Consider the following 13,174-nt stretch of genomic DNA (forward strand, 5'->3'; position numbering starts at 1 on the left):
GTCTGTAACAACTTTGGTCATGAAGAATCTGAATGCAGGAGCAAATTTCAGAAAACATCTCAAAAGGAGAAAACTCCATTAAATCCCAAGATATTGAGAAGGAAAGAATCTCAAATAGAAATATGTGGTATAGCCTTGTATGTAGAAGGACAAGAAAATCAGTGGTACATCGACGGTGGATGCTCAAAACACATGACAGGTGACAAAGAAAAACTTCATTCATATAATGCCTTAGAAAAGGAAAAGAATGTCTCATTTGGAAATGACACTCCTGCTGTCATAAAAGGTAAAGGCTCTATTTTCTTGAAAGAAAATGTTAAAGCTGGAAATGTTATGTATGTAGACGGTTTAAAGCATAACCTGTTGAGTGTCAGTCAAATGTGTGATCAAGGAAATGAAGTGGTGTTTCGAACAAACAGATGTGTTGTTTGTGAGCTTGATATAGGAGAGACTATGATCAAAGGTACAATAACTCCAAACAACTTATACATACTCAAGGGAGTACAACGACAGTGCTATCTAAGCAAAAATGATGGAAACTGGTTGTGGCATAGAAGATTGGGACATCTAAGCTTTTCTCAAATAAGAAAAGCATGCAGATTCAAGGATGTTCATGATCTTCTAGATATCACCATCCCAGAAAATAAAATATGCAAACCATGTCAAATCGGCAAGCAAACCAGAGTTCACTTTATGGAAAAAGAAGGGTCAGCTAGTAAGCCGCTTGAACTTGTCTATATTGATTTATGTGGACCATCAAGGAAAATGTCACCTCGTGGAGAAGAATACTTTATTTTGTTCATTGATGATTTTTCCAAAATGTGTTGGATAGGTCTTCTAAAGCATAAATATGAAGCTTTTGAAAAGTTCCAAGCCTTCAAAGCTTTGGTTGAAAATGAATTAGATCGAAAAATCAAATGCCTCAAATCTGATCAAGGAGGGGAATTTACCTCGGATGAATTCTTTGACTTTTGTGAACAACATGGAATAAAAAGGCAATTTTCCACCATAAGGACTCCCCAGCAAAATGGTGTGATAGAAAAAATGAATAGAATAGCTCAATAAATGGCTTGAGATATGCTAGATGAATCTGGAACTCCTGCAACCTTTTGGGGTGAAGTTGCATTCGTTGCCATAACTATTCTCAACCAAGCAAATGTTCGGGTAAACAACACTCAAAATCCACATGAAATTTGGTATGGTAAGACTCCTACTATAAAATACTTTAAAGTTTTTGGAAGAAAATGTTATATCAAAAGGACTGATGAAAAGCTTGGTAAGTTTGAACCCAGAGTAGATGAAGGTATTCTCCTTAGTTATTCTTCCAGAAGTAAAGGATATAAATTTTATAATAAAAGACTTGGAAAAGTTTTTGAAAGCATTGATGTTGTAGTTGATGAAGCATGCAAAAATCCAAAACAGATAGAATCAACAGAAGATTATGACAATGAAGAAGATGGGGATTATTTTCCCACATCAAATCAAAATCATATTGAAGAAGAAACCAATGAAGCATTGGAAGAGGAAATAATGGTAGAAGAAAAGACTCCGTCTAGGTATGTTCAGAAAAATCATCCAGAAACTCAAATTTTAGGGGAAAAAGAGGCAGGTGTACAGACAAGAACAACTATTACAGGGACCTCAAGCTATCTAGCATTATTATCCTCCACTAAACCTCAAAATGTAAAAGAAGCATGCAAAGATGTATGTTGGGTCAAGGCCATGGATGAAGAACTTGAGAAAATTGAAAAAAATGATACTTGGGAATTAGTTCCTAGACCTCATGATAAAAATATTATAGGAACCAAATGGATATTCAAAAACAAGCTGAATGAAAATGGAGAAGTCATTAGAAACAAGGCCAGACTTGTTTGTAAATGGTATGTTCAACAAGAAGGTATAGATTTTGAAGAAAATCTTGCACCTGTTGCCAGACTTGAATCCATAAGGATGTTTCTTGCTCTTTCTAGATTTCATAAATTCAAATTATACCAAATGGATGTAAAAGCAGCCTTCCTAAATGGAGATTTAGAAGAAGAAGTTTATATTAAACAGCCAGAAGGATTCATTCTTGGAAATGATGCAAAACTTGTATGCAGACTCAAAAAGACCCTTTATGGTTTGAAATAGGCTCCAAGGGCTTGGTATTACTGCCTTGACAAATATCTACACCAATAAGGTTTTACAAAAGGTTCAACAAATAGCAATCTATATACAAATATTGAAACTGATAAATTGCTAATTATTATTGTTTATGTTGATGATATCATTTTTGGTAGCAATGAAGAATCCATGAGTCAGAATTTTTCTTCAATAAGGCAGCAAGAATTTGAAATGTCGTTGCTTGGTGAACTTACCTATTTTCTCGGTCTACAAGTTCAAAAAAATAAAGATGGTATTTTTCTTTCACAAACCAAATATCTCAAGAAGATCTTGCAAAGGTACAGAATGGAAGATTCTAATCCTGTATGTACCCCAATGGTAACAGGATGTAGTCTCAGCTCAAATGATGAATCAGCAGTAGTACATCAACCAACTTACAGATCCATGATTGGTAGTCTTCTTTATCTAACAGGTACCCGACCTGACATCATGCATGTAGTAGGAATAGTTGGAAGATTCCAAGCAAATCCAAAGGAATCACACCTTCAGGCAGTCGAAATAATTTTCAAATATCTTCAAGGAACTCAAGGCTTTGTTTTATGGTATCCTAGAGATGCAGATCTTACTCTTCATGCATATACAGATGCAGATTGGGCAAGAAGTGTTGATGACAGAAAAAGCACTAGTGGTGGTGCATTCTATATGGGTTCTAGGTTAGTGTCTTGGTTCAGTAAGAAACAAAGTTCAATTGCTTTATCCACAGCTGAACCAAAATATGTGGCTCTTGCATCTTGCTGCACACAACTACATTGGATGATGCAAACCTTGCATGACAATCAGATCACATATACTCCACCCATATCCATTTTATGTGATAATACAAGTGCCATCAGTATTTCAAAGAATCCAGTCATGCACTCCAAGACCATGCACATACCCATCAAATACCATTTTCTACGTGAACAAGTGCTTGAACAAAAGGTAAAATTGGAGTATGTTCCCTCTAAAGAACAGGTTGCCGATATATTCACTAAACCATTTCCGAGAGAAACATTTGAATATCTCAGACTAAAAAGTTGGGAGTAGTTGTTGCATCTTCCTGCTGTTAAATATAATCTCTTCAGAGAAAGATTGTTATACACATGTTTCATGAAGTATAGTCACGTACACATGTAGGTTTCTATGGGTCAAGGAGTGTATATGTTTTTCAGACAAGAAAAATAGTGGGGCTGGCTCTGATATGGGTTCTCTATCTGATGTTGATGATTACAGTCTATTGATATTCTTTGTTCATTAATTTTTATCTAACTGACAAAGATGCATTGATCATTGACTTGTTAACAATGCACAGGTAGCACAAATTCATGGGGAGCATTAGCCTTCACTCGCATTCTGCATTGTTGGCATTATGGTTGCTGAGTCTAGCTATGGCTTCATATATTTATACCTTTTATTGCTTAAGTCATGTAAAAGTCTAGAGTGTAATATGTCTTCCCATACATTTGAATGATTCCTATTGGACAAATGATGTATTTTGTATCCCCACTTGGCATGGGATGGATGATGTAATTATATTTCTGGCATGTATAAACAATTGGTATATCCCCACTTGGTTGGGTGGCTGAGTCAAATTTGGTATATCCCCACTTGGTTGGGAGATGGATGTATGTATGCGTCATTGATGATAGGAAGGTCATACTCACATAGTTGAGTTATAGAGTCATGCTATTCTTTTGGAGAATATTTTTGCAGACTCTACTTATGCTCGGCAAGAGAATGGATGGTTTCAGTGCATCTCAACATGTACAAAGGGGAGCTCAATCATATAATTCAGCATGAACTCAGGGGGAGCATGAACAGCATAGGGGATAGAATATCTTGCTCCACCCTTTGCCCTTGATGTCAAAGGGGGAGAGTGTCTTCGTGTTGTTGTTGCCATCAAGTCCAAAGGGGGAGATTGTTGGCATTATGATACAAGTATTGTCCTTGATGGAAACTCACTCAGATGAAATTTCACAGTGCCGCAGGTCAACAACAAAGGATTATAGATCAGACTCCAAAGAATGAAGAAAGAGAGGTATACACTGGTTCACTTTTCATCCAAGTCTGGGTGTGAAGAAGGACCCTTCCAAGACCTTTTACTTTCATGATGTGTTAAAATTTCTTTTTTAAAAGAACATTAACGAATACATATGCATGCAAAAAAGAAGAGGAACATAACAATCATCAGCACATGAAAACATAAGCGTTGATAACGGAGTTCATCTAAGAGGGACTACATCTCCAGGCCCCGGTGTCAAGATGGTGTAGCCCACTGCATTAGGTGTTGTCAATAAAGGTGATGTACACAAGAGATGATGTCATGATCATGCAAGGAAAAATTCCCTCGCGCAGGAGTGGATCTAAGAGATGTTCCACAACTGGAACTCTCAATCAAAAGAATCCTATCAGTATGACACAAAAACATGCATGGTGAGCATCCCGCCAACATGGCACAAAAGGGATCTCAATGCAAAACACATGCATGACAAAAACAAGAGTATCCTAGCAACATACAACAAGGAATATCAACATAACATGATTAGTTATGACAACAAGTACATCACATAGAAGATTCTGCATCAAATCAAGCAAGGAATCATGAAAACATGTAATAAACAAGATCCTGGATCAACATCAATCAAGGATCTGTGCAGTATAATGTAGAAAGAAGAAGTACATGAACACATCATATACCTCACAATCAATGGCCATCTGAAGAAGTGGATGTCTCACTACTGAATCTGCTCAGACCATCGATCTCAAGGCATCGATGAAAGTAGATGGCTACTCGGACAATAATGTGGACATCTGAATCAGACTGTCAAAGTGCTGAAGCCTACTGAATATCGATTTCTCAGCATTGATTGAAAGAAGAAACAATCAAAGAAGAATTGATCAAAGAGAATAATCGATCAAAAATAGAATAACTGCTCTAGGCTCTTGACTCTGTAGCTCGTTGGCTATCTAGCTCTGTAGCGCTCTGGCTTATGTCACTGTAGCTCTGGATCTGCTTAAATTTCAAGTGTTGTGACTCTATGGCTATCTATGCTATGGATTGATCAAGCTTTGTAGCTCTATGGGATTCAAGCATTGCGCTGGCTTTTAGGCTCTCTCTAGCACTCAGTCTCTCGGGTCTCTTCCTCGCAGCCTTTCCACACAGCCTCTTGGGCTTTCTGTCATACTACTCTTGCCCACTATTACATAGCCTTTTCACACTTCCCTCACGCAACCTTTTTTGTCCCTCGGCTCTCTGCATCCATCGTGTTTTATAACACGTTTAGATCAAAGTCACACTTAAAAATCGGAGGTTAGTTTTGTTTATAATGGAAGTCATTTACATAGAAGAAACGACTGGTGCAACAAAATCCTTGAAATAGCCTTCTTCCTGGTAAAACAGAAATACACTAAAAAACTGATAAATCCAACCAAAACATAAAAGACCGGATCTCAAATTTTATCAAATCGGGCTTATAATTCCCATCGGGTCCACGCCTAATTGCTTATCGCTATCGCTTCTACCAATAGCCCTACATATCGAGGGATCCGCCGACACCGATCATCGATCATTCCGATCACTGATATCAGTGATCACTAATCGCATTCGCTACACCCAGGGGTCTTGGTCCTCAGCCTTTGGGTTTCGCCAACCCGATCCACCGATGCTGACATTCCATCGTCAATTTATAAGCACCGATATCACCAATTTAACTTCTCCTACCCCATATATCAGAAATCATTAATCGGGGGTCTTAAAGTCCGCTCTTTACATGATTCCTGATGTGATTTACCTTATAAAGGCTTTAAGTCCATTTTTATTAGAAAAACCTCCTTTTTTCAAAGGAACCAAGGCAACTTTTTTTCATGATAACTTCTTCGCACCCGGACCTGGATCAACTTTGTCCAAGGCGCATATACACGGAGTTTAACAAAACAAAATTAGCATATAACGTATACATAGACTTTCACAGGAGGAAGAGTGCATACATGTTGGAAAATCAAGTTTTTGGTCCAAGATATTGACCCTAGGTATTGGGTCCAAGGTATTGGTCCTAAGTGGTTTTGGTCCAAGGTATTGAGAAAGGCCTAAGAGTATATAAGGAGGAGAATATCATTAGGTCAAGAAGTGTAAGCAATGATATTCTAAGGAATACTTCTATCTGAAGTATATATTATGTTACAGGGTTATGTTTGGGACAGGATCTGAAATATTCATGTGCACCTTGAGTTCAACATTGAATCAAGAATCATGAGACTTGAAGTGACTTATTCTTGAATGATCTAATATTGGTTATGACCAGATATGATGTTTTGCACATGTTCTATTTGGTATCTATCATGATCTAGGTTTGTTTGAAGTCTGGAATTCCAGCAATGTTCTGAGTCAAAATTTGTAGATTTGTATGCAGGTTCGTCTCGACCAAAGCGCGTGTACACGCAGGTTCGACTCTTCCAAGTAGAGTACACAAAAAGAAAATCTTTTGTTCATATCTGACTAATCTATCTGATTGAATTCTATTGTTTTACTATTGTCTGTCAATGAAGTCCTCTTAGATCTGAATGTAGAACTGTTGTATAAGGAAATTGAGTCTGATTAATTGATTGATTAAGAAGGAAGGGTGATCCATGTTTCTATCTATTTTGAACTCTATGATATGACAGTAGATCTTCGGAATGTCACTGAGTGGTACAGTCTATGGTTCAGAAGTGTATGATTCAGTATATTTAGAGATATACACAGGTTGGGTTAAAGGAAGTAGCGTATACACATAGGTTGGGTTCAACCAAGTAGCGTATACACTCTAATGCATGATCTTTGAGGTTACTGTTCGTTCTAGATGATGATGCAGGGTTCTGGGTTCAGCATAGTGTTTTGGTGTCAGTGATCTGATTGTTTAGATTAACTGAATATTGGTTGATGCAGTTTAAGCTTAAAAGGCTTTGATAGGTCCAGTGTGAAAATTTGATGAAATGTGGCCTTCAGATTGTGGTGTTGTGATCCAGGAGTATCCAATTTGAAAAGTTATGAAACGTGGTCCCTAGAGGAAGAAATAAGGTCGTAGCCTTCTGTAGGTCAGTTCCTACATACTAGTAAACATATCGGCTAGTACAAGAGCTAGGGTGTTGTAGCTCCCTTCCAGTAGAAGCTGGAGAACAAGAGAAGGTTGTAACCTTCTACAGGTAGAATCCTACGTATTGGTATGAGTCTGCACTAGTACAAGATTGTAGACAGATTTTCTTATTATTAAAAGAAGACAGAGACAACAGTAGCAGGTGGTTTTTACCCACATTGGGTTTCCACCTTAAATCTTGGTGTTCATGTGTGTTGCTTATGTTTGATTCTTTATTCTACTTTTACTGCACTGTCTAATAAATCTCTGATATACTGGTTTAAGCTCAACGCATGATAAACTGTCTAAATCACAATTTCTTCGCATATACCCTGGTTTCTTTAAGCATAATCACATGTACATGCTAGTTCACTTCACTGAAGTAGCATATATAAATCTGTTTGGGAAATAAAATTATTGATCTGATAATACTAATTCACCCCCCTCTCAATATTATTTCCAACACTATCCTCTAGTGTACTTTGACCACAAAGATCAATAAACTACCTATAGTCCTGAAATGGCATGGTTCCTCTCTATTCTAGGGTCTTAATCTGAAACTACAGCCATTTTTCTTTGAGGTGGAGAGCATAGGATTTAGCTGGCATCCTACACTAGATTTCTTCCAAAGAGAGATTGGCCATACATGCCAATTGATTCTCTATTTCCTGCAGTTGTCCCCTCAACCATGAATTTTTTGTCTCTAGTTCATTTCTCATTATAGCTTCTATGTCCCTCAAGCCACTTAGATCTCTGCCCATCTCCTTGAGTTTCTCTTCCATGTGCCCAATGTCTTCCACCCCCTTTGATTTGGCGATCTGCACCCATCAGTGAGTTTTGGCCCTCTCCTTCTCAATCTTGAAGTACAGTGGGATGGCAAACTTTTGAGGTATGATCCTCTCTCCTTCAATAAACCAGTAATAGGAGTCTAGGTTAGGTTGGGGTCTGGGTTATTTTGCCTCTAGGTCCTCCTCTTTAGTTTCTTACTACTCCCCTACCTTCCTTTCAAATTTCGATGCCTCTGTAGATTCATCAAAGTATCTTGTAACACTGTTTTTGCTTCCTATAGACTTTTCTGTGTATCCTGTAGGATTGCCTTTCCCTTGGATGAAGTGGATCTAGTAGTAGGCCTCCTCACGTAGCTGATAGGGGACTTAGGGGAAGGCATTTTGTCTTTTTGTGTAGGGGAGTCTTCAATTACAATAGGAATTTTGGTTGATGTTTGGGGCTTCCCTTGTCTTATTCTTGTGCTCTTTCTTGTCCTGAAATATAATGGGATCTGCCTCTGCCTTTTTCCTTTTTGCTTGATTGGGGTGCTAAGAGCAGTGAGGGCAGCTGTTGCCTCTCTCTCAATGGCTTCTAGAGACACCCTAGGTGACTCCTCCTTGTTTTCTATCCCCTCTTTTCCATTGCCTTCTTCCTCTATGTCCTTCCTGTATTCTTCTTCTTGTAGATCTTCATCATCTTATATCAGTTTCCTCCTTAATTTCCTCCTCTATTTCTTCATCATCCTCCTTTTATTCTCCCTCTTCTTCTTCATCTTCATCATGTTCCTCTGTGTCAGCTCCTTCTTCATCCATATCATCCTTTTCTTCTTCTGTATCTTCCTCTTCCTGTTTTACTTCCTCTTCACTGACAGTAGGACTAACATCATAAGTGAGAGCTTTGATGTCATCCTCTGTTGGCATGTCTCTGAAAACTGACCATGTTATAGGAGTTCTAAGGTTTAGGAGGGAATATTCTATGAGGATCCTAATCAACCCATGGTGAGATAACTGTTGGGAATTCCCTCCTTCACTTTGATGCTTGAGTCTATAAGTGATTGAAGCAGGAAGTATGGTATGTTGAGCCTTTGGTGAGGGGGTGTTTCTGCTTCGAATCTTAATTCTTCAAGGATCCTGAAATGATAGCCATAGACAACACTATACCTACCTGCACATGATATGTATTTCATCAATTAGTAGGCTACCTCATTCCATGGATATGGTAGACTTTCCCTCCTTACTCCATTTTTGTCCTTAGTGGGTTCCTCACCTTCTAAAAAGAATTTTCTTTGGCAACTTGGTTATCTCCTTTGTCTTCTTTCCTGCATGGTATTCCTACGGGAAGTGTGGTGACTCTATTGATGAGCTCAGGGGTGAGATATATAGTGAGGCTCCTTATTAAAATGGTGCCATGGATTCTGGTGAGTGGAGTGAGGGAGAGAGAAAATTCTTGAGCCACCTCATCATCATACCCTCTGAATTTTTCGAAAAACCCCATCCAATTATGTCTTGTCAAGATTTCAAGCACTTGGGGGTGTTGTTGGATTCTCATAATGTTGGTGGGTTCTCTCTGTCATGCGGAAAGAGTTGTTAGTGCAGACACAACCGACCTCCCTAGAAGCCTAAGACTTTCTAGTGACAAACAAGACAAATAAGAGCAATCCTTCACTAAATATGCCTTTACAATATGAGAAATCAAGTGTTTAAATCCTACCTGTAACCCAACGCTGTTGTAGTAGTCCAGCTTCGTTGATCCGGATGAGCTCCTCCTTCCCTTCGAAACCTGCATTCACTAACAATCAAACGATTAAATAGCACCTGAATATCACATAAAATAAAACATATTTAACATATAGACCAAGGAGTATATGAAACAACTCATAAATAACAAATTGTTGAGAAGAATGGACTAATTTGTATTAAAAGGTAACAAAAGGAACCATTACAACCTGAGCCTTGGTGTTGTGCAAGTCCCTCCCAGGGTCCACAAGAGTTCTCCTTTACTCTGATCAGCTCACCCACTTCCAAATGAAACAAGCAAAGATGGTAATCTCTCCTCACAAGCTTCTACAAGGAAGTCCTAATTCCAGCAGCATCTACCCTTAGGAATGTTCAGCTTTCAACCTCTCCTCCCTTTGGCCTAATGCCTGTATTTATAGTGCTCTAGAGGAAGTTATTCAGGTCCACCATCAATGGGATAAGCCCCTCTTTGGATGGGATAGCTCCCCTCTTGATGGGATAAGTTCCTCTTTGGTAGGGATACATGAACCATCTGGAGGCGCTTCATACACGTCAAACAAGCTTCTAGAAGACTCTAGAAATGACCACAAGTAACGTTTTTAAGATGAAACTCGCGCCTTTTGACCTTTACAGGGGTACGCACCCACCCCTTTACATACAGAGCGTACAAGTACGCAGGTATTGTGAACTTGGGTTGCGTACACGCAGGTAAGGCTAAGAGAAACTGCGTACCAGAGATATATAGATTTTTAATGACTTTCTCTCTTTCTTGGAGTTTGACATGGAGAGCAGAGGTATGAGGCTTGCCAAGGAGGATAGTATGACAATTGATGGACCCATACTAACTGTAAGTAGTCATGGTGACAAATTTTAGTGTAACAGATTGCCCCCTAAAGTGCGAAGCCTGTAGTAGATAAGGGTTTCATATCATCTAGGAAGGGTGAAGTACTTTATCATTTCAAGGATTATCTTGTGGAGAGCCCAGTCGGAACCTGCAAGTATTCAACACAAAATACATATATATGATTATATCATCGCTGAGGTAGGCATTCCCATACTCAGATTGAAAACTTTAACTAATTGACTATCTACTGCTCTGATACAGGAATGATTTTGCAGTACATCATAATCATAGACTTTTGTAGACACAGTATGGACGCAGCCATCTGTTTATAGTTAATCTACTGTATAATGAATACAAAACTCCTCGTAGCCTGGATGGTGGAAACTAGATCCAGGGTCTTCATTTCTACTTCCCGAACAGGTACGATTCTATCCATGCGAATAAATGAGTTGATGTCGAACATGGTAGAAACCACTTGATTACCAGTCAATGATGTAAACTGTTAACAAGCGTGAGAGAGACCACCAGTGATGTCAATGGTTCTCAAAGTACCCAGTACAATCCATGAGATGTGAATGAATGAGTTGATGTCGAACATTTCACGGAATCCTTCGATCGAAAGTCAATGATGTAAACCGTTGTCAAAGGCGAGAAACCTGCCATTGATGCATGCAGATTTCAAGGTACTGACGATTCCTAGGTCATCTTTCTAGATAATGTGCTGATGTCGATAGAAAGCGACCCGTTGCAGGCAATCCCACAACATGAAATCATAGATCAAGTTGAAGAAATGTAGCTGTAAGGACTGACTCAGGGATGGTTAAGATGGATGACGGGTATTTTGCAGATGAATGGTTTATATGCAGAGACCTCTTGAACACATAACGACACAACAGATGGCTTGGTGACATTTGACCCAAAGTTAATACCCGGCTGAAAACTTTCAATGTGGTTTGATCAACTGTGAGGCAAAGGATTTCCCAACCCAGGTGAATGCAAAGTGTCGTGTTCAAGAGTGGTAATAAGGCTTCTTCTGAGACAAAGGATAACAAATAGGCTCATTTTTCTCTCTTTTCCCCCACCATTTCTGGCAAGTACCTCTTTATTTTTTACAAGCTTGAGGAGGATAACATATGCTTGATTATAAGCTCATCCTTCGGATGAGTCCAACTTAGTTTTGATTCAAACCCTAAGAAGGAGTGGTTCGTTCCTGTTTGTAATCGAACAGGTCCTTTATTGTGAAATTTTAACGATTCCAGTATAGGAGAAACTCGGCGTTTTTCAATTTTAGAGAGTTTGAAAAAACTTAAGAAGACTCCAGGGTTGAACTTTTTCGTAAATTTGTGTCTCCCAAGCCCGAAAAAGTATAAAATAATACTTGAGAGAACCGCTTGATCTTTGCGACCAAGGAGTACTTTCATAGTTAGTGTCTTTGACCTGAAAAGTAAAAAGCGATCAAGGACACGTCGTTTTATTTCCAGTATCGAATTTGAAACGACAAAAATCTGGCAATCTTTTCATGTTTTTACGGTCAGAAAAGGGCTATAAGAGAACCGTCTTTTTAGTTCTGTTTTAACGAGTTTAAAAAGAAAAACTCGGCAATCTTTTCATATTTTGAGAGTCTGAAAAGGGCTTAAAAGAGAACTCCAAGGTTTCACTTTTTCGTAAGTTTTAACGAGTTCGAAAAAATGATAAAAATGTACTCATGGTTTTCACTTTTTCGTAAGTTTTAATGAGTTCGAAAAAATGATAAAAAATGTACTCATATGGCCGACTTTCAATTTAATTTACGAGCAGGAAAAGACGGAAAGAACTCGGCATTTTCATTTGTTTTACGAGAATGAAAAATAGCAAAATAATCTCGGGATTTTCATGAGTTTAACGAGTCTTGAAAATAACTGAAACTGACTCGAGATAGGTTTCATTTTTACAAAAGCTTGAAACAGAGAAAAACTATGCTTCAAAGTAGTTTCATTTTTACACAAGCTTGAAACAGAGAAAAAACTGTGCTTGATGCCCCCTAAGCGTAACTGCTAGAGCGCATGCCCCCCAAGCTTCATTTCATTCAACTAAGTACAAGCTGGATGGAATGAAGGTTGAGTTACGAGATCATTTGAAAGACTCGGCCTAAAACTGTAAGAAAATTATGCAAAAACTGAACAAACTAACCTAAATACTTAACATTTATGAGATCTAGTCAATCTCTCGACTCAAGTAGAGGAGGATTTGTTTCATTTTTTAACGAGCTTGACACAGGAAAAGATCTATGCTCAGATTCGGTTTCATGTTTACGCAAGCTTGAAACGAAAAACTATGCTTGTTATAAGTTCGCATGCCCCCAACACAATGATGCCAAACGAGGTACATGCCCCCCAAGCTTCATTGCATTCAATGAGGTGGATGGAATGAAGCTTTACTTTCAAGAGCTTGGAAAGACTTGAAAAGGGAGTTGTTTCATTTTTTAACGAGCTTGACACAAGACAAGGAACTATGCTCATAACCTTTGTTTCATTTTTTAAACGAGCTTGACACAAGATAAGGAACTATGCTCATAACTACTCTCTACAATCTAC

The sequence above is a fragment of the Pinus tabuliformis genome, chromosome 6 (genome assembly GCF_031772625.1).
Source record: "Pinus tabuliformis cultivar Carrire ecotype Pingquan chromosome 6, CPIR1, whole genome shotgun sequence".
Taxonomy (NCBI): domain Eukaryota; kingdom Viridiplantae; phylum Streptophyta; class Pinopsida; order Pinales; family Pinaceae; genus Pinus; species Pinus tabuliformis.